The 20,341-nt window shown below is 43.3% G+C and overlaps 1 protein-coding gene across 9 annotated transcripts in view; it reads left to right on the forward strand.

The window, feature by feature from the left end:
* Positions 1-20,341, forward strand: part of BMPR1A (bone morphogenetic protein receptor type 1A) — a 348,175-nt gene that overhangs the window by 36,889 nt on the left and 290,945 nt on the right. Inside the window, exon 1 of one of the 9 annotated variants that reach the window (XM_068258611.1) lies at positions 11,823-11,952. The exons of 6 other annotated variants lie outside the window; for them this stretch is intronic. The gene's annotated coding sequence lies outside the window, so the exon portion shown is untranslated. Of the gene's footprint in view, positions 1-11,822; positions 11,991-12,334; positions 12,390-20,341 lie in introns of those variants that run through there. 2 more of the 9 variants (XM_068258610.1, XM_068258609.1) reach the window with 2 other exon arrangements.

Here is a 20,341-nt window from a genome sequence, read left to right on the forward strand (position 1 = left end):
TGGCAAATGTCACCTTCGGCGCAATGGTACTTGGCATCATCAGCGCCCAGATGTTTACAGAGTGTAGTAATAAAAAAAAATCAAAAAAAAAAATCAGCCAGATACTTAAGGAGCTGGAACGCTCTGGGTCCTATAGAGCTTTCCTGTTCCTCTCTCTGTCCCCTCCGTTAAGCGCTGGTTCTCCTGTTTGAGTTCTGCGCTATGGGGGGGTCTTCAGAAGCCAAGTCCTCCCGAAGACAGGCAGCTTTATACTGTGTAAGAGTGAGTGAGCGAGAGAGCGCGCTTGCGCAGTGTGGAGCGGCCCATCTTTGGGAGCACTCAGGCTCCTGAAGACTTCCGAAGCCTCCTTTGGTGTCAGAGAGAACAGTGTTTGACCAAATTAGATGCAAAGTGCTACCGGGGAGCCAGCGCTGAAATGGGGATTGAGAGAGGAGTTTTTTACCAATTCCCATTGACTTTAAAGAGGTAGTGAAACTCTAGTCATTATGCTCCTGTCCTCACTTTTTGAAATGTTTGTGGAATTAAAATTCAAAATTGACATAAAAATGGATTCTTCGTTTAAACGTTTGCTTTGTTATGTTTATATAGAACACAAAAAGTACAAATACAACTTGTGCACTGGATAATTTTCTGCAAAGGGACTGTAGAGGCTTATTTATTTTCTTGGTGCATCTTCAACACTGATATTTTTGCATGTTTAATGCTGGGAATACACGGCACATTTAGATGGCATGATTGATAATTTCCGATGTGTCCGATCACCCGCCCAATCAATTCCGCGCTTGAGACCGCATGGGGGACAATGGAAGAAGATAAGAGGATCGCCCATAGGGTCGAGCAGGGAATCGATTGGGCGGCAGAATCGAGCCGCGGAAACGCACCGTGTATTCCCAGCATTACACAACTTGAAAGTCTGTTATCCTTTTGCACCTTGTTTTTGCATTGACTTGTGCGTTTTGACTGATAATTTCATGTCAGCCGGTTTCTTCCTGTATCAATAACTGAAAAATAACATGTAGTTTTGTAAAAATATTCTAATAGACACTTACCTGGAATAAGCCAGAAATATTAGAAATTGAGTTTTTTTTTCCATCTTTAGCTTAAAATTATGTGATCAATTTTTAAACACATTTTTGCATGCTGGTGATTTACCTATTAAAACGTAGTTGCCAAATGCAAATGGCTCTAAAATGTGAAAGCTTGTTTGTTTCACACCCTCAGAATGCTGTTTTAGAGGAATCTGTTTCCATTTTCATGAAACGCTTCTGCCTCAGAAGTCTGAGCTCAGCTTCTTGGCATAAGCTTTTTAAAGAAGCTCTACCTCTGTGTCGTTGGATTAATTGCTTGATTGGTATAACATATTTTTTTTGTTTTTTTATTATTTTTAAAGGGCCAACATATTACGCAGCGCTGCACAATAGATAAATGGGTTAACATACAAGGTAGAACATACATTTAACTCGCAACAAAACAAGATAATTTGTAAGTTATATCTTTGTTAGACCTTTTTTTTCTTTTTCCCCTACAGGGAAAACCCAATTATGTCATGTCAGCTGGCTTATATGAATGTAAGACCTGGGCAGAGAAAGATCTACATAAACCTTACACACAAGTCAAGAATGTAGCATGTGCACAGCCAACTTAATGTGTCGCCAAAAGATTGCTGGGTCATATCAGACTAGTGCATTCCCCCCCCCCCCCTAAAACCCATAATGTACCTGCAAATTAATATTACATACTTACCTTCCGCTCAGTAATTTCTTCTGATTACTTCCAATTTGTCAGAACTGAGATATAGCAGTTGCTGTCAGTTATAACTGAAAGGACAACTGATGTGCAAGGTAATTTTCATATTTCCCTATGGCTCAAGTGGGCGATGTTACAGTTTAACAATGTGCTGACCTGGAAGCTGTTAGGGGTCATCGCTATGTTTAAAATAGAAAAGTGAGAATACCATTGCTCACAGTGGACAAACAGGACACAGGAGAGGAGAAAGAGATTCAGATGAGTAGACTACATGTGAGGTAACTACGTGTATTTTTTTTTTTTACTTTTCAGTTCAGCTTTGCTTTAAAGAGAATCTGTATTGTTAAAATCGCACTAAAGTAAACATACCAGTGTGTTAGGGGACCTCTCCTATTACCCTCTGTCACAATTTCGCCGCTCCCCGCCGCATTAAAAGTAGTCAAAAACAGTTTTAAAAAGTTTGTTTATAAACAAACAAAATGGCCACCAAAACAGGAAGTAGATTGATGTACAATATGTCCACACATAGAAAATACATCCATAAACAAGCAGGCTGTATACAGCTTTCCTTTTGAATCTCAAAAGATCATTTGTGTGTTTACCTTCTGTCCCCTTCTTCTCTCATGCACTGAACATTACAGGCTTCCTGCAGACAGCTCTGCCTGTGCCTGTGTTTGTAATTCCTCAGTATGTGTCAGCCAGCTACTTTCACAGCCTAATGCTGGGAATACACGGTTCGTTTTTGCCTTCGTTTAAACGAGTGTTGAAAACGTATGTGAAAATAGTCATAATCTCATTATAGTTTTGATTAATAGACCCCAAAAACGAACGACTAGTGATCGAACATGTTTGATATTATCTCTCTTTATCCATCTAATCGAGCCATTGGTAGGCTTGATGGCTGTTCAGATCGATTATATATTCGTTTATGCTAGTCCGTCCCTGTAAAAAGGGATTTTCGTTTCGTTTCTTTGCAGCCTTCGATCATTGGAAAAACGAAACCATCAGAATCGAAAAAAAAAAACGAAACCGTGGGTGGTGATATTAACCGTATGACCGATTATTTCGGGATCGAAAAGGACAAAAGGCACAATCGAAACGAAGGTTTAAACGAAGGCAAAAACGAACCGTGTATTCCCAGCATAACAGAGGAGGATTTTTATCCAGCTCTCTTCTATCACTGATAAGATAGCAGAGAAGCTGCTGGCTTATGTAAATAAAACACACACTGGAGTGTGCATAGAGGAACAGACCAGCACGGAAGAGTTGGCAGCCTTCCAGACACAGCCTGACAAGTCTGACAGGGGAAAGATACATTGATTTATTACAGAGACCGTGATAGTACAAAGTGCTGCAGTGAGCCAGAACAGATTAGAATAGGTTTAGGAACTTGTAGGATGGTAGAAAAAACGTTGTAATTTTTGTTACAGAGTCACTTTAAAGTGAATGTTAACTAAAATAAAGAAAAAAAAAAAAACCCCAGATACTCTCCTATTGAGAGGGGAGGCTTTGGGGTCCTCTAAAGCCTTCCCGCTTCTCTTGGTCCTATAAAGCCTTCCCGCTTCTCTCCTGGTCTCTGCATTCCAGCATTTTCGCCCCGTAAACTGTATCCGTCTGATCGGTAAAATACTGCTCTTTGCCACTTCATTAGGGTGCAGAAGTCTTCAGGAGCCCCAAGCACTCCCGAAGATAGGTAGCTTTGTACAACGCATACAAGAGCGCTCTCTCGTGCACTCATGAATGCGCAGTACAGAACTTCCAAAGCCTCCCGTGGCAGGGGAATCGAACCGGGGTGACATTGCTGGAATACGGGAACTATGAGAGGGATGGAAAGGCTCTATAGGACCCGAATCCTTCCCCCTCCATAGGTATCTGTGTTGTTGTGTTTTTTGTTTTGCGTAACATTAGCATTAATGTAAACAAAGTTCACGGCTGTAGTGCATGTTGGAGATCATTGAGGTTGGGAAGTGATGCGTTAATAAGAATCCATGCTAAAACCACCTACAGTGGTAACACTGATGATGATGATTTATTGAAAAAAATATATATATGGCAATGTAGACACACAACTGATCAACAATAACCCCCCCCCCCCCCCCCCCCCCCCGGACCATCTACACGTGTCCCAAAAATAGAAGTGTGCTTCCTATATTGTCGAGATCCACACATGCATGTGCATTTAATTTCTTCAGGCTCAGATGTCTGCAGAAAAGGTGACCTCCAAAACCAGAATAACAGCGTGCTGGAAGAATCCATGCTAGTTGGGGAGGTCCATCATTCCCCAGGGTTTCAAACAGCTCCAGAGTTGACTTTCGCAGGATCTGAAACTATCACTCAGCTGCAGCAATCTAAAACGTAGAACTATCATAATAAGCAGTGAAACTGCAGCATGCAGATCTAAGTACAAACTTCAATTTGTAAAAAGCTCAGAGTACAAATATTATACACAAGACAAACTAGTGTTATGTGCATCATATGTGCAACGCATTTGAGAATGTTGCGCAAAAAAATTACATCTGTTTTATTGGTAACTGTAGAAGGGAATCTGTTACGTCTGCCCAGTTTCTGCAAAGGGTGCGGTACAGTTGGATTTGATCTTGGGAGAAGGAAGCCCGGTCTTTCCTCTTTAGATATGGGACTCATTCACACAGATGATAGTGTATCTCGAGACGCAGGAAGTCTTGTGTGTGGGGCAGTCACAGCTGATAGACGCTGTACTGAGTTATCACAAGCGAACATTCAAGACAAACATGCGGTGATTGTAGGTGTGGTTGTCAGTTTTACTTTGATTTATTATTTCCAACCAACTTCTTTGTCCCAGTAGCTCACTGTAACTCTTTTATAAGATTTAATTTTTTATATTTTAAATTTTCTTCTTGAACATTGAAAGAATTGTTATGAAACTAGATAAATTGACATTTGCATAGTACCATTGTTACAGGAAATGGGTTTATATCCTGTCTGTTTGCCCATTTTTTTTACCTACACCTACTAGCTGTACTTCTGTGGGATTTTTTTCCTGCTTGCCTTCTATAAAAGTGCTTGTCATATCCTGCTACTGTCAGAATTCATTGATATGATGTTTTTAAGTGTGTTATTGATCAAAAATCTGATCTGATGAAAAACTTCTCCAGTTTGGATGTTGTCAGTCGGTGGTTTCATAAACGGAGCATTGGATGATTTATGAACAGACTCCACAGCCCTGTTTAAATCCCCGTCTACACGGGGAGATGTTGGGGCGATCGGCGGCCTCTTGCGTGTCCCCAGCATTCGATTCCCCGCTCGTCCCCGCCGCATCAGCGGCTCGATTGATAAGGAGCATCGTGGCCGCATCTACTCGTGTAGATGCGGCTTAACAGTGCAGACAGCAGCAAGGAACTGGAAAACCTGTGTTAAGCGGTGCCAATAGCGGGTTGGAGGTGATCTGGGGCTAGGGGTGCAGGTAATATGTAGCTGAACCCCACATAGCCACTAACTGACTTAGCTGTACATAAGGGCTGGGGTTTAGTGCTAGGTATAGGTTGGTTAGTGTTAATTGTAGGAAAGGAGAGGTTAGCTTTAGGTGTGTATAGGGGAGAGTTAGTGTGAGAATTGAGTTACAGTGGGGGTGGTAAAATATCAGTATAATTATAATCTATTAGCGGCCTCACAGACGACCACATTTCCGGACTTTTTTTTTTTTTTTTTTTGATGGATGCCTCATACACAGAACATGGGCACCTAAACAGAGTAGGGATTTTGTGAGTAATACACACCATGCAATTTCTTGTTAGACAGGTCAAATAGATTATTTCCCGCAGGTCCAATTTGATTTCCAATCATTTTTCTGTTTGATTTTGAATAGAAGTGATCAGAAAATTGATGAGAAAAATGATTGGAAATTAGATGGCACCTGTCGGAAATTATCTAATTGACCCGTCTGACGGGAAATTGCATGGTGTGTACCAGGCATAAGTTGATTGTCCGAGTCATCCATGCAAAGAAAGGAAAAAATGGGTAAATACAGTAACATTTTATTTTGTCCTTCAAAAGTTCTAACTACCAAAACCTGTGAATGGTGTGCAGACCCTGTCCACTTGTCTCCCTGCCCATGTAACAGAACAGATAAACGGCGTACTTGTGTGGAAAAAGATCACGCAGTTATCAGGAATATATCAAACAACTGTTGTTGCAAATGTGTATGTGCCTGAAGTCTGAAACATTTTTAGAGAGCAATTTCTTGACTGACGTTTTGAAAGATAAGTCAGCCTGATGAGCAATAGATTCTGCCCAGGAGATCTTCCTTATCTGTTAGCTCAGCAAGAGGTATAGAACATCTCTCTGCAATGTCATTTACCTGGGAGTAAAATGAAGCACACACATTAGATAAGTCCTTGCTTATGAATGGTTCCACAAGAACTGCAATTAGTGAGCAATATGGTGCACAAGGATTCTTTGTTGTTTGCCACGCTGTACAGGCTGCAGAGAAGCACACTGGGAATGCTCATCCAAAGTATGTGTAGGAGCCATGCGTGGGTACTTAAACAAATTATCTTTTTTTTTTTTTATGTAATGTTTGTTCAGATGTCCTCACGTGCACTATAACTGCCTGGATGGAGCAGCTTTATGACTGGTCCAGTATTAATCTGCATTCAAATTGCAACACGTTTTCACCAACTCAGAATTGTTACCACTTCATTGATCTTCTATTTCTTTGTAATGCCACAAGCTATACTATAAAGCCATATCTAATCCAAACCTTGTTCTGGTTAAAACCATACAACCTTAAAGAGGAACTTCAGTGAAAATAATGGAATAAAAATGTTTCATTTTTACAATAATTATGTCTAAATGGTTTAGTCAGTGTTTGCCCATTGTAAAATCTTTCCTTTCTCTTATTTACATTCTGATATTTATCTGATGGTGACATTTTTACTGCTGGCAGGTGAGGTCACTGGAAGGAGATGCTGCTTGCTTTTTTGGCAGATGGAAATGGCTGTAAACAGCTGTTATTTTACCGCAATGAAAGTCTATGGGACATTTCATACTTAATGCGGTGTGATGTTCTGTAAGTATCGCTTCTAATGTGAACGCATCAGTGCATTATAGGTCAACATCCGCGGCGAAATGCGCTGAGTGAAAGTCATGTAAGTCAATGGCACTGCAGATAATTTAAAATGTTTCACGGTGCACATGCGCGGAAGTGTAGTTTTTTCAATACGCTTCCTTGTAATTTGTATTTCGCCACAGGAAGTGAGTGCTAGAGAGCCTCACTTATAGTTTGGCTTGCTCCTAAAAGTTGTGTAAACTCTTAATTCATAATGTATTCAAGGCTGCCTCTAGGTGTGTGTCTGGAGGCAGCCTTAAATGATACAGACAAGGCACAGAACATTAATATTGTGCTTTTCTCTTGGGGAACTAAAAATGCCAGAGCTGCAACCACTAGGGTGTGCTCAGTAGGCAGTAGCAGTGTTAGGGAGTCGTGCCCAAGGTCTCCTTACTAAATAGATGCTGGCTTACTGAACAGGAACAGCCAAGATTCAAACCCTGGTCTCCTGTGTCAGAGGCAGAGCAGCTTTCTAATGAAGCAATGAATGAAGTTAAGTGTCTGCCAAAAGGCATAGTGGAAAGAATTCCAAGGCGCTGTGACATTCCAGGTACCTTTATTAGTTTAGTCATGGTCTGCTGGGTGAAAGCTGGGCACCGTGTGTAAGATTATCTGCTTACATTCCTGAAATCTCACTGACCCTGCATGATGCCATATAATATCCTCACTATTGAGCATTTTACTGCACCCCCTACTTTCCTTTTTGGTGTGGTTAACAATATACCTTTATTTTTTATAACTTGTTAATGCCTTTAGGCTGCTTACACACCAAGACGTTACAGGCGCACGTTAGTGCGCCTGTAACGCTCCCCCAACGCACAGCAATGTAACACAAGTGGGCTGTTCACACAGCCCACGTTGCGTTACATGTAACGCTGCACATTCTCCGCAAAGTGCAGCACGCTACGGCGTTGGAGCGGCTATAGCCGCGTTAGACGGTTTGCACATGCGCAGTGGGGGGCGGAGAGGAGGCGGGGAGAGCAAGCTACAGTAGCCGCGCACATGGCTACTTAATATTCACTGCACTGGCGGGCGCTGATTGGCCGGCGGGACCACATGATGCGGAGTGTCTCGCTCCGCATCACGTGGACCCGCTGGCCAATCAGCGCCACTCTGGGAGACATTATAGGAATCGAGCCGCCTAACGCGGCTCACTCTACCGTCGGCTCTTGCAGCACCATACGTTGTGTTAGGTGCACGTTATGCGACCTTAACGTAGCACCTAACGCAACGTCTTGGTGTGCAAGTAGCCTTAACCTACAGATGCAGCAGCTAACATTATTTTAATGCTTAGAAATTTTTTTTCTGTTAAATGTTGACTGTGCTATTACGTTACTTGGAGTGCATAGGTGGCAATATTTGATTATGATTTTGGCATATTGGTAAAGCTGATTGCATAGGATACAATAATCAGTTCTGCTTTACCCTTAATCCTCTCTATGCAAGAAAGTTTTGGTCATTGGTGTCTGGTATACTACTGGTTTACTCTTGGCAGCAGGTTGGTAAAGTGGTTAACCCTATTGCCTTGCACCTTGGAAAAGCCCTAGACTAAACATACATTGCACTCCTACATAATGAGAGGCTATTTGTAGTAAAAAAAATAAGTTTTACAAATGTCAGTAGTTCCATATTAAAATCAAAAATACAACTTTGAACTGGTCTCAAGTGCCAATAATGGCCTCATTCTCAATATTTTACAGGGACATATGCAATGTTTTGTATGTCTGATACGTTTTATGGCTACGTGTACTAAAATCTGCATGTCCAGATCTACATTCAAGACCCTGTTTACGAAAAATGCCAGTGCTTTCTGCAAATATGTAGCCTGCTGTAAGTTGTGTTTTAGGGCTCAGAAATGCAATAGATGTGAATGACAGTGGTGTAAATATAGGTAAGCATTTCCCATGGTCTCGACGTGCCAGTGAGGACAGGGTCGGCTACTTCCTTCCATGTCCATCAGGGCCTCCCTCCAATGCTCCATTGGCTTATCCAGACCCACAGGTCAGCACGGCCAGTTAAGGGGCTTACCTCTTTCACAGATGGCCTCTCCAGCCACTACGGCACACTCGTTAATGAAAATTGCAGTCGCCCAGCGATTGCAATTTTGCATTACTTTTTTTGTCCATTTTTCGGCGTTTAACGTTTTGTGATTCTTATTCTAGTGAGTGAGAATCGCTATGCAATCACCGGGAAAATGCTGCATGTGGCACATGTGCGATAGCCGATAATCGCAGACGCACCACAATCACTGCAGTGAGAGTAATCCCATAGGATTACTTGTGCAGCAGCGCTTTGGAATTTCAGGAATTTCGGGGGGGGGGGGGGGGGGGGGAGAAAGTGTGAATAAGCCCTAAGTGTCCTCCGTTTCTGTAGGTGTGGAAAACCAAGATAAAGGCATAGACCAAAAAACGCTTGGGTCTCTCTGCTGCAGCCATTGACAGTGAAAGATTTAAAGGGGCACTATGGCGAAAAAATTTACAATTTTAAATCTGTGCAAACCTAAACAAATCAGAAGTACGTTTTTTCCAGAGTAAAATGAGCCATAAATTACTTTTCTCCTATGTTCCTGTCACTTACAGTAGGTAGTAGAAGTCTGACAGAAGTGACAGGTTTTGGGCTAGCCCATCTCTTCTTAGAGGCTTTTATTCTTCATAAAGATATTGCCTAAAAAGGATTTAAACAATGCTGGCCAGCTTCCTTGCTCACTACGCAGTTTTTTGGCAGTTGGACAGAGCAACTGTCATTCACTAAGGTGAGGTGATGTCAGTAGAAGTAACTGCTTCTTGCCTTTTTTTGGCAGTTGGAAACAGCTGTTACTTAACACAATGCAACAAGGCTTCCACAGTGTGATGTCAGTACCATGGTCCTGACATCACACTGTGGAAGGGGTTTCACCACTATATCAGCTATGCAGAGCCCCCTGATGATCCGTTTGAGAAAAGGAAAAGATTTCTCATGGGAAAGGGGGTATCGGCTACTGATTGGGATGAAGTGCAATCCTTGGTCACAGTTTCTCTTTAAGAACCCCTAAAGCCACAAATTACATTTGGATTTAAGCCTATGATCGGTCAGATAACGTAGTACAGAAACTCCGGCCCATCAGTTGTATCCAGTAAGTGTGCCACTTTTCAACTGGTCATACTCAAGTTTTGAACTGTGCATACCCAGTAAAAGAAGGTATAAGTGCTTTCTTTCACTGTGAATGCGCGGTTTGGAACTTGCACATGCCCAGTTGATGGAAACCTGATACAAAACAAATATGACTTCATACTTACCGGGGGTTTTCTTCAGCCATCTTTAGGCTGTGGGATCCCTCTCTGTTTTCCCGGGATACTCCCATTCTCTATTGGCCGGCACGGTCTGTTCCACTACTTGCCGGCTGTATTGCACACTGGGGTGACTGGAGAAAGAGCCTTGGCCAGCAGGTTATCCGAGCATTCTGGGAGGTTGGCGAGATCCTCCTCTTATTCTTCTTTGCAGAGGCATGTGGCCACGTTGTGTAGGTGCAAATATAGACCACGCCTGTGCAGTAGCATGGAGACGTTCGTGTTCAGAGGAGAAGGACGCTCGTACACGGACAGGAACGCAGACAAAATGTCTAAATGAGCATAAATTGAAATGGATTTAATCGTTTGAAGAATGACAATCAAAAACAAAAATGGGTGATAATTGAATAGTATATGGCCAGTTTAAGTTTAGCGATTTTTCTGCTTTGGTCCGCTTAAAGAGAGCCCGAGGGTGGGCTCATATCCTTTAAAAAAAAAACACAAACAAACCGAGGCTGCATGATCCGGGGTGCTGGGCGGATCAGGTAGCAGTCATCCCTTGCTCTGGAAAGCCTGCAGGAACGCCCCTAGTGGGTGTTTGAGCAGGGAATCCCTCTCCTCCCATTACCCTCCAAGATAGCGACAAATAGTGTCGCTACTTCCGGTGGGGGGGATATAGTGGGAGACCAGACACAGAGGCATGTCATGAGGCAGAGACTATGCCTCTGTGTCTCATCTAACACACACACACACACACACGCACACACACACCACCTTGGGTTCTCTTTAAGAATTAAAAATGCTAGCAACAAGAATTAAGTGATGTGTTGATTTAAGCTTTGGAAATGTTTCAGATTTCATTCGAGCGATCTGTAGCTGAAACTTTTCAGAACAATGAATGTCTGAAGGACGCTGAGCTCATGTAAAACATTCCTTCTCTCTGCCAGGCTGAAGAATGCTTTGAGTTTCAAGATGTTAACAGTTTAGTAACCACTTTAATATTCATAAAATATATATACATTTTTCCCCTTTCTAGAAAGGTGACTTCTTGTTTAGGCTGAGCACTCTGTTGTGCCATTCTGTTACAGCTCAAATTACTTGCTAAATGTGGCTGAGGGAAGAGGAGGAGGAGGGGGGGGGGGGGGGGGGGGAGACAGATCAAGTTACACATTCTGCGTTCCAGAGTTTGCAGCTACACTTGAAGGCTGGAGCCTGAATGACTAGAGAGAATATGCAATCTCTGCATTTGTTATTACCCTGCCCCCCATCTTGGAAAGGAAGGGATATAGGAGAAATGTACTGCTGTACAGACAAAAACAAAGACTGTCTAGACTTCAGAATGTCTCTATAAAAATGTATAGAGTAACACTAATGTATACCAATGTAACTCTGTGGTTTCATAGGCTGACACAGTATGTTTGTGTAACATAATTTAAAAGTTACAACTTTAGGATGATTTCTGTGAATCAACCTATAGATCTTAAAGTGGCCATACATGTTTATATTGCCAGTGTGGCAAACAGATCCATCTCTCTCTGATCTGAGTCTAATCAGAGATGGATTGAATTGCCCCATACTCTGCACACAGATTTTCAATAATTTCACTATGAAATCTATTGAAAATCTTTCCAACTGCAGCATTGTACAGTTATAAACAGCACACCTCTATGGGCTGTTGATGTACCAGCCGCTTCCTCGCCACGTCTGATTGATTGAAATGTACCATGTGGTTTGATTGCAATTTTGATACATTTTTGTTGCAAATCAATCCAAATTACAAAAGATGGGACTTGTTGCGTCATAGATAACCATTAGATTTGATCTGGGCGACCCAATCTGCAAGTAAAAATCAATGTGCGCATCAATCTCTTTTTATATTGCAACCAGACTAGGTAACTGTTTGGACTATCATACCCGATGAGTCGATGTAGGAAAAACTTAAGAGCATTCCCTTGTTTGGATCTTGACTGCACAGTAGCTACTGTCTGAAACTTAAGAGACATGAAATCTTTTACTTTTTTTTTTTTTTGTCTAGGGTTATTTTCTGATTAATGGGGAAACAAACTTTTAATAATCTGGATGGCTTGGAGGGACACCTGCATACTACATTGTGAAATTCAGTACAGTATACTGAACTGCAAGGGTTTACTGTAGACTTTTTTTTTTTTTTTTTTTTTTTTTTTTATGAGTAGCCAAGCAGAAGATTTCAGTGACATGACACAAGCTGTAGCAATGAAAGTATGATGAGCATGCAGCACATTACATGGAAATTCTTGGAGAAACAGTAGTCCGTGAGTGTGGTTTTCTTGTTACCATTACAGTTGCTGGAAAAAGTATTCTTCAAAAGCCTATTACATTATAATCTGCTTTCTCTGAGCCTTCCATTTAAAGGGAGAGAATATGGTTACCAGATCTGTAGCTCTACGACGGGCAAAATATCTACCTTGCGTGACCTGCACTGATTTATGTTGCTTTTTATGATTGTTACTTGATCATTAAAGTGTACCTGAGCCTATTACACATAAAAGATGTATACATACCTGGGGCTTCCTCCAGCCCTCTCTGCACATATTGCTTCCATGACACTGTCCTCAGCCTTCTACAGCCTCGGTACTGGGTGCCGTAACTTCCTCCAGTCATAGCCAGTCTGACGCAAGAGAAGTGCGCTCTTTACGTATCTATCCAGCAGTCACGGGAGATATGTATAGGGTGCACTTCTCTTACGTCAGACTGCTCGCGACTGGCTGAAATTACAGGACCCAGTACCGAAGCTGCAGAAGGCTGAGGATGGTGGCAAGGGAGCGATCAGTGCGGATGGGGCTGGAGGAAGTCCCAGGTATGTATAAAACTTTTGTATGTAATTGTCTCTGGTTTCCTTTAAGATGACTTTACAGGGAAAGAGCTCTGTGCACATGGATAGGGGAGGACAGATGATGAGGTGGTGCATGAGCAAGTGTGGCTTATAGTGGGCAAGTAATGGTGTGTACACCCTTTGATTAGGCAGTTTTACCACTTGCATGCAGTATGAGAGCTTACCTACACAATTTGTTCAGTGTGTTGAAAATCTGCTGTTTCTCATACAATATATGTAAGTGGTAAAATTGGCCAATCAAGTTTTGACGTGTATGTACCCTAAAAGTAAAGTGGGATCACTTAGTGATCACATCCCTAGTCATTAAATGCCTTTTTAACCTCCGACAATCAAGAAAATACTCAATCATTTTTACAGTACTGTTTCACCAATTTTGACAGTACTTTTTCAATTTTATAATGCTGAAAAGTTATTTGGAAGAGAAAATCTCTGTGGTAAGGCTCTAGTGATATGTATCTTTTTTTCACAATATGGCCTCAGTTCACTAAGCAGCGCTGCTTTTGGTAATGCTGAAAACTGCTGATTTCACAGATAATAATCTCAAATTCCAAATCGCCAAACCTTTTACTCCACAGAAAATTACAATTACCGACTATTGAGGTAAATTCCCGACTTGTGTGGTAAATATCTCAAGAAATGTTAAGAAATTGCAATTCACAAAGATTAAAGCATTCGGTAAATCAGTATTTGGTATTTTTCTCCAGCTCTGACCAGGCGGTAACTCACTCCATGCAGTTACATTGACAGACAGCCAATAGGGAGAGCCACACAGCCTTGTTTCTCACCTGATTTGGTCCGACACCCTGGAAGGTGGGACTTCATTCTGGCAGAGCAGGGGAAGGAGACATTTTATATGGCTTTTCTGCATCCCTTTAGATGTAAAAATCTGTATACTGTTATACAGAAGAGCGCTCCCTGGTGGCTGCAGCACATAAAGGGAGAACATGATACGCTACGATACAGAAATCCTAACTCGCACACACAGTTTCCTGCATGATTGCTGATCTGCTCCACAGCTCTTACCGGGCACGGCTTAGTGAATTGAAGCATGTTTGTTGGGTAAATTACTAAACTTCTGCCTCATGCAGAAAATCTGTAGTGAATTTAAAAAAAAAAAAAAGTGTAAATACCAAATGCGTTATTTTACCGACCTAAATGATTTTATTTAGCTGTCTTTAGTGAATTGATGACTGTGTAGTATGCTAATATGCAGTGCATTTAACTGATAGATGCCTTGCATCCCGGGGCATCAGAAACGTGCACTGCAGCACACTGGCGTGAATGGCAACAGTGTTTGATTCAAAATCTCAGCCAGCAGATGGTTTAGAGCCTTACCATATGATAAGAAACCCAGCATGCCCTGCAACTTTCTTTGTGCGTCAGTGTACCAAATAAGAGTCAGGTTAACTGGGGAATGATCATTTATCAACAAGAAAAGGAATAGTGATTTTAACTTTTGGATTGCCTGGTTAGCATCAACATTACTTGTTTACAAGATAAAAATAAAGAATTGGTTTTTGATTTTATGCCCGACAGTTACGCTTTAAGGCCTGATTCATAGTCGAATCATAAAAATCTGGTTCAAAATGTTGGCAATTAGGCGATTGCACTATGCAATTCCCATTTAAGAACACAAGCATCGCTATGCAATGCTGCATTAAGCACATTTGCAATTTCTGCAAATTGCAAGCGCTGCAGTGACAATGATTCCATTGTGGTACATATGACACACTGCCAGCAATCATTGCGCTGAAACTCTCCCCAAAAGGGAGGGCTTCCACAAGGAATTTCAAAACGCATGCATTTTTTTTTTTATCTTCAGTGTCTATTTTGGTTCAAATGCAAAGTACTGAATAAGACAGAAGCGCAATTGCACCAAAACAAAAATGCAGCAGGTTGTGTCTATGATCCCACAAGAATTGCATCACAGTAGTGGGAACAGAGTACCGATCTACGGTATTCAAACTTGTCCTTGTGATATGCAAAATGTGAGCACTTCAAAAATCAAATTGCACATCATTACTTGTCCAATTTCCTTTCAGTAATGAAAACTGCTTCCAGGGCTTTATGTAAAATGAGTAGTTAGAAAGGTGTGCCTAATAACACAGCCAAACCTTCCAGGATCCCAAGCCATACCTGATGAGATAAGCACTGCTAATCAAATACTACATTAACATACAGATACTTAAAAAATACAAATTCAGTGGCTGTGAAAAACTCAGTAATGCCTAGCACACACCATACAGTCTTGTTAGATTTTCCTTTTATGCTGGGAATACCCGTGACGGTTTTTGCGGAGAATCGATCCGATAGATGCCCATCGATCCGATGATAAAATTCCGACATGTCAGATTCTCAGCTTGATTCTGTTCTGATCGATTTTTTATAGAAGTGAATGGAAAAAAAGATAAGAAAAACGAGCAGAAGATAAGAGAATTAAGCAGAGAATTGAATGGCTAATAGATCGCACGGAGAATTGAACGTGAAAAACGGAACGTGTATTCCAGGCAATCCAAATTAAAAATCACTATTACTTTTCTTGTTGATGTAATGATCATTCCCCAGTTTACCTGGCTCATATTTGGTACACTGACGCACAAAGGAAGTTGCAGGGCATGCTGTTTTGTTTTTTTTTCCTCCCCCCCCCCCCCCCCTTCTTTATTTCCCCTCAGACTTAACTAATGCAGCCTGATTGGCTGAAGCCTCTTTCCCTCCCACACCTCTGTTCCTTTCTGATTGGCCAATATCTCACATGCTTAGACAATGCACTTTCTATTGCAGAGCTGGGTGGGAGTACCTGAAGACTGGGAGGAGGGTGGGCAATGCATACACAATAAGGCAGAGGAGAGTGAGGGAGGAAGTGACATCAGGATTGCTTCAAGATACACAATTAAATGGAGAATCCTAAGAAGTATTTTTTTTTTTTTTTACTATAGAAAAATCACTAAATCAAAATGTGGACAGTGCAATTTTATGTAAGTAGAGCAAGTATTTATCTTACTTGTATATGTGTGTTTTTTTCTGAGATAGTGAGGCTGACAACTCCTGTTTAATGTCCAGGTCTGCTGAAGCAAGGACTGAAGATGATTTGAGAGAGAGTTTTCATAACCTAGCTGCAAAGCTTATCTGATGCAGAATTCAGCAATATTTTTGGGATGTGATCAGGCCTGGACAATTTATCGTTTTGGGATCGAAATCGCGATCACAGAATCAACGATGTTTCGATTTTCACGCTAGTGCTAGCTGCTTGTTTGAAAAAAAAAATTGTCCAAATCGACCCACCAGGGCTTGAGCCAGTGCCCTGCGGCGTTACTGGACGAGCTGAGCTTGTCTGTAACGCCCAGGAGGTTAAAGGAGAACTGTAGTTGAGAGGTATATGGAGGCTGCCATATTGATTTCCTTTTAAGTAGGGGTGGGACGGACGAATCCAGCGAATCCACGAATCCCTCGAATATTAGGAAATATTCGAGATTCGTGGATTTCGAATCCCGACGCCATTTTCCACTATACGAATCCGCCGAATCCCGACGCCGCATCGCCGCGCACTCGTCCTCCTCCGAGCGCCCGCGCCTCCTCCGCTCGCCCCCCGCCCGCATCCACTCACCTATCCATAGCGGAGCGCAGAGCGGCAGACCTCTCGCCGACTTCCTGGTTCCCCCTAGTGACCGGCTCTTACAATGACGTCATTAGTAAGAGCCGGTCCGGCCACTAGAGGGAACAGGGAAGTAACGAAGAGGTCTGCCGCTCTGCGCTCCACGGGAAAGGTGAGTAGATTATGCAGGGGTGAGCGGAGGAGGCACGGGGGACGGAGGGGGCCGTGGGGGGGTTGGCGGGGGAGGGGGGTTCTATCTACCTACCTACCTACCGACCTAAACACTATCCCTACCTACCTACAGGCCGCTATAGCTACCTACCTACAGGCCCCTATACCTAAAAGGCCCCCTATACGCACCTACCTGCCTACCTAAGGCCCCTATACCTACCTAAAGGCCCCTATACCTACCTAAAGGCCCCTATACCTACCTACCTACAGGCCACTATACCTACCTACCTACCTACAGGGCCCCCTATACATACCTACCTACCTAAAGGCACCTATACCTACCTACCTACCGGACACTATACCTACCTACAGGCAACTATACCTACCTACAGGCCACTATACCTACCTACCTACCTACCGGCCACTATCCTTACCTACCTACAGGCTGCTATACCTACCTACCTACAGGCTGCTATACCTACCTACCTACCTACAGGCCACTATACCTACCGTTCCCTACCGGCCACTATCCTTACCTACCTACAGGCTGCTATACCTACCTACCTACCTACCTACCTACAGGCCGCTATACCCACCTACCTAAAGGCCCCCTATACCTACCTAAAGGCCCCTATACGTACCTACCTACCTACCTAAAGGCCCCTATACCTACCTACAGGCCACTATACCTACCTACCTACCTACCTACAGGCCCCCTATACGTACCTACCTACCTAAAGGCACCTATACCTGCCTACCTACATACTTACCTATACTTAAGGCCCTATACCCTGCTACCTATACTGAAGGTCCCTTTACCTACCTACCTACCTACCTAAAGGCCCCTATACCTACCTACCTACATACCTACGTATACTTAAGGCCCTATACCCTGCTACCTATACTGAAGGTCCCTTTACCTACCTACCTACCTACCTACACTGAAGGCACATGTACCTTACTACCTATACTGAAGGCCCCCTATACCTAGCTACCTACCTATACTGAAGGCACATATACCCTGCTACCTATACTGAAGGCACATATACCCTGCTACCTATACTGAAGGCCCCTATACCTAGTTACCTACCAATACTGAAGGCCCCTATACCTTGCTACCGATACTGAAGGCACATGTACCCTGCTACCGATACTGAAGGCCCATATACCCTGCTACCGATACTGAAGGCCCATATACCCTGCTACCGATACTGGAAGGCCCATATACCCTGCTACCGATACTGAAGGCCCATATACCCTGCTACCGATACTGAAGGCCCATATACCCTGCTACCGATACTGAAGGCCCATATACCTGCTACCGATACTGAAGGCCCATATACCCTGCTACCGATACTGAAGGCCCATATACCCTGCTACCGATACTGAAGGCCCATATACCCTGCTACCTATACTGAAGGCCCATATACCCTGCTACCTATACTGAAGGCCCATATACCCTGCTACCTATACTGAAGGCCCATATACCCTGCTACCTATACTGAAGGCCCATATACCCTGCTACCTATACTGAAGGCCCATATACCCTGCTACCTATACTGAAGGCCCATATACCCTGCTACCTATACTGAAGGCCCATATACCCTGCTACCTATACTGAAGGCCCATATACCCTGCTACCTATACTGAAGGCCCATATACCCTGCTACCTATACTGAAGGCCCATATACCCTGCTACCTATACTGAAGGCCCATATACCCTGCTACCTATACTGAAGGCCCATATACCCTGCTACCTATACTGAAGGCCCATATACCCTGCTACCTATACTGAAGGCCCATATACCCTGCTACCTATACTGAAGGCCCATATACCCTGCTACCTATACTGAAGGCCCATATACCCTGCTACCTATACTGAAGGCCCATATACCCTGCTACCTATACTGAAGGCCCATATACCCTGCTACCTATACTGAAGGCCCATATACCCTGCTACCTATACTGAAAGGCCCCATATACCTGCTACTATACTGAAGGCCCATATACCCTGCTACCTATACTGAGGGCCCATATACCCTGCTACCTATACTGAAGGCCCATATACCCTGCTACCTATACTGAAGGCCCATATACCCTGCTACCTATACTGAAAGCTACCCAATATTAAAATCACCCATACCTAGCTAGCTATACTGAAGGCACCTTTACCTTGCTACCTATGCCTGGGTACCTATACTGCGGGCAACTATACCACGGATCGCACAATTTTTATGTGCAGGATTCGTTAGATTCGGGATTCGAAAGGTTCGAGATATTCGAGAACCTTTTTAGATTCGGATCCGGATTCGGATTCGAAGAAATTGTGGATTCGTCCCATCCCTACTTTTAAGCTATACCAGTTGCCTGGCAGCCCTGCTGATCTATTTGGCTGCAGTAGTGTGAATCACACCAGAAACAAGCATGCAGCTAATCTTGTCAGATCTTACAAAAATGTCAAACACCAGATCTGCTGCATGCTTGTTCAGGGTCTAGGGCTAAAAGTATTGGAGGCAGAGGATCTGCAGGATAGCCAGGTAACTGGTATTGCTTAAAAGGAAATCAATATGGTAGCCTCCATATACCTTTCACTACAGTTCTCCTTTAATACTCTAATTCCCTATAAACAAAACAAGCCTCGCCCACAGATCCTTTTGTGCCTTGCCTTGGCACTGTAGCTAGGGCTTATGGGAGCTCAGTCTGGGCAGGAGGAGGAGGAGGTTACTAGCCATTGATTTCAGAGGCAGAGGGGAGGAGGAGACGGGACTGAATTTACACACCGGCAAGCTGATAGCATCTCCAGCCCTCAGCATGTGACAATGTGACAAACAGAACATGGCTGCCGTCGTATCACCGGAATAAAATATTCATAAACTTTTGAAGCTGTTGGCAGCTAGATATGCTGTGTAAACTATCAAAACTTTAGATAAGATATATAGACAAGTTACTTGTTATAGTTAGTTTTTCATCTCGGATCCGCTTTAAGGCGTAGCATGCTGCAGTTTTCTCTTGCATGTGAAGATTTAAAGGGAACCTCAAGTGAGAGGGATATGTAGGCTGACATAGTTCATTTTAAACAATACACTTTGCCTGGCAGTGCTACTGATCCTTTGCTTCTTATTTTAAGCCATAGACCCTGAACAAGCGTGCAGATTAGATGTTTAAGACAAAAAAGATTAGCTGAATACTTGCTTCTGGTGTGTGATTCACACTACTGAAGCTAATGGCCCATACTCATGGGCTACAATTGTCGCCGCAACATGCGGCGCGCGCGTGTTGCGGCGACAGGTCGCCTGTGACTATGCGGCGTTGCAACGGGCGCGCACCCCGAACTGTCGCCCGTCGCTGATGTCGCCGGGCGATTGGCGCGGTCAATCTCCTGGCGACAGTTGAGTACGCGGACTAGCGACAGGAACATAATTACAAATAGACGGCGCTTCCGGCGTGGGGAAGGACAACAGCGACAGCTTCCGCCGCATCAGTTGCCAGGTCCCTCCGCCGTGTGTATGCGGAGGGACCTGGCGATGAGCTGTCGCCGACATGTCGCGCACACGCTCTCGTGTGCTAGCGACATGCCAAAAAGTTGCCCGTGAGTATGGGCCATAAAG

This window comes from Hyperolius riggenbachi, chromosome 10 (genome assembly GCF_040937935.1).
Source record: "Hyperolius riggenbachi isolate aHypRig1 chromosome 10, aHypRig1.pri, whole genome shotgun sequence".
NCBI lineage: Eukaryota > Metazoa > Chordata > Amphibia > Anura > Hyperoliidae > Hyperolius > Hyperolius riggenbachi.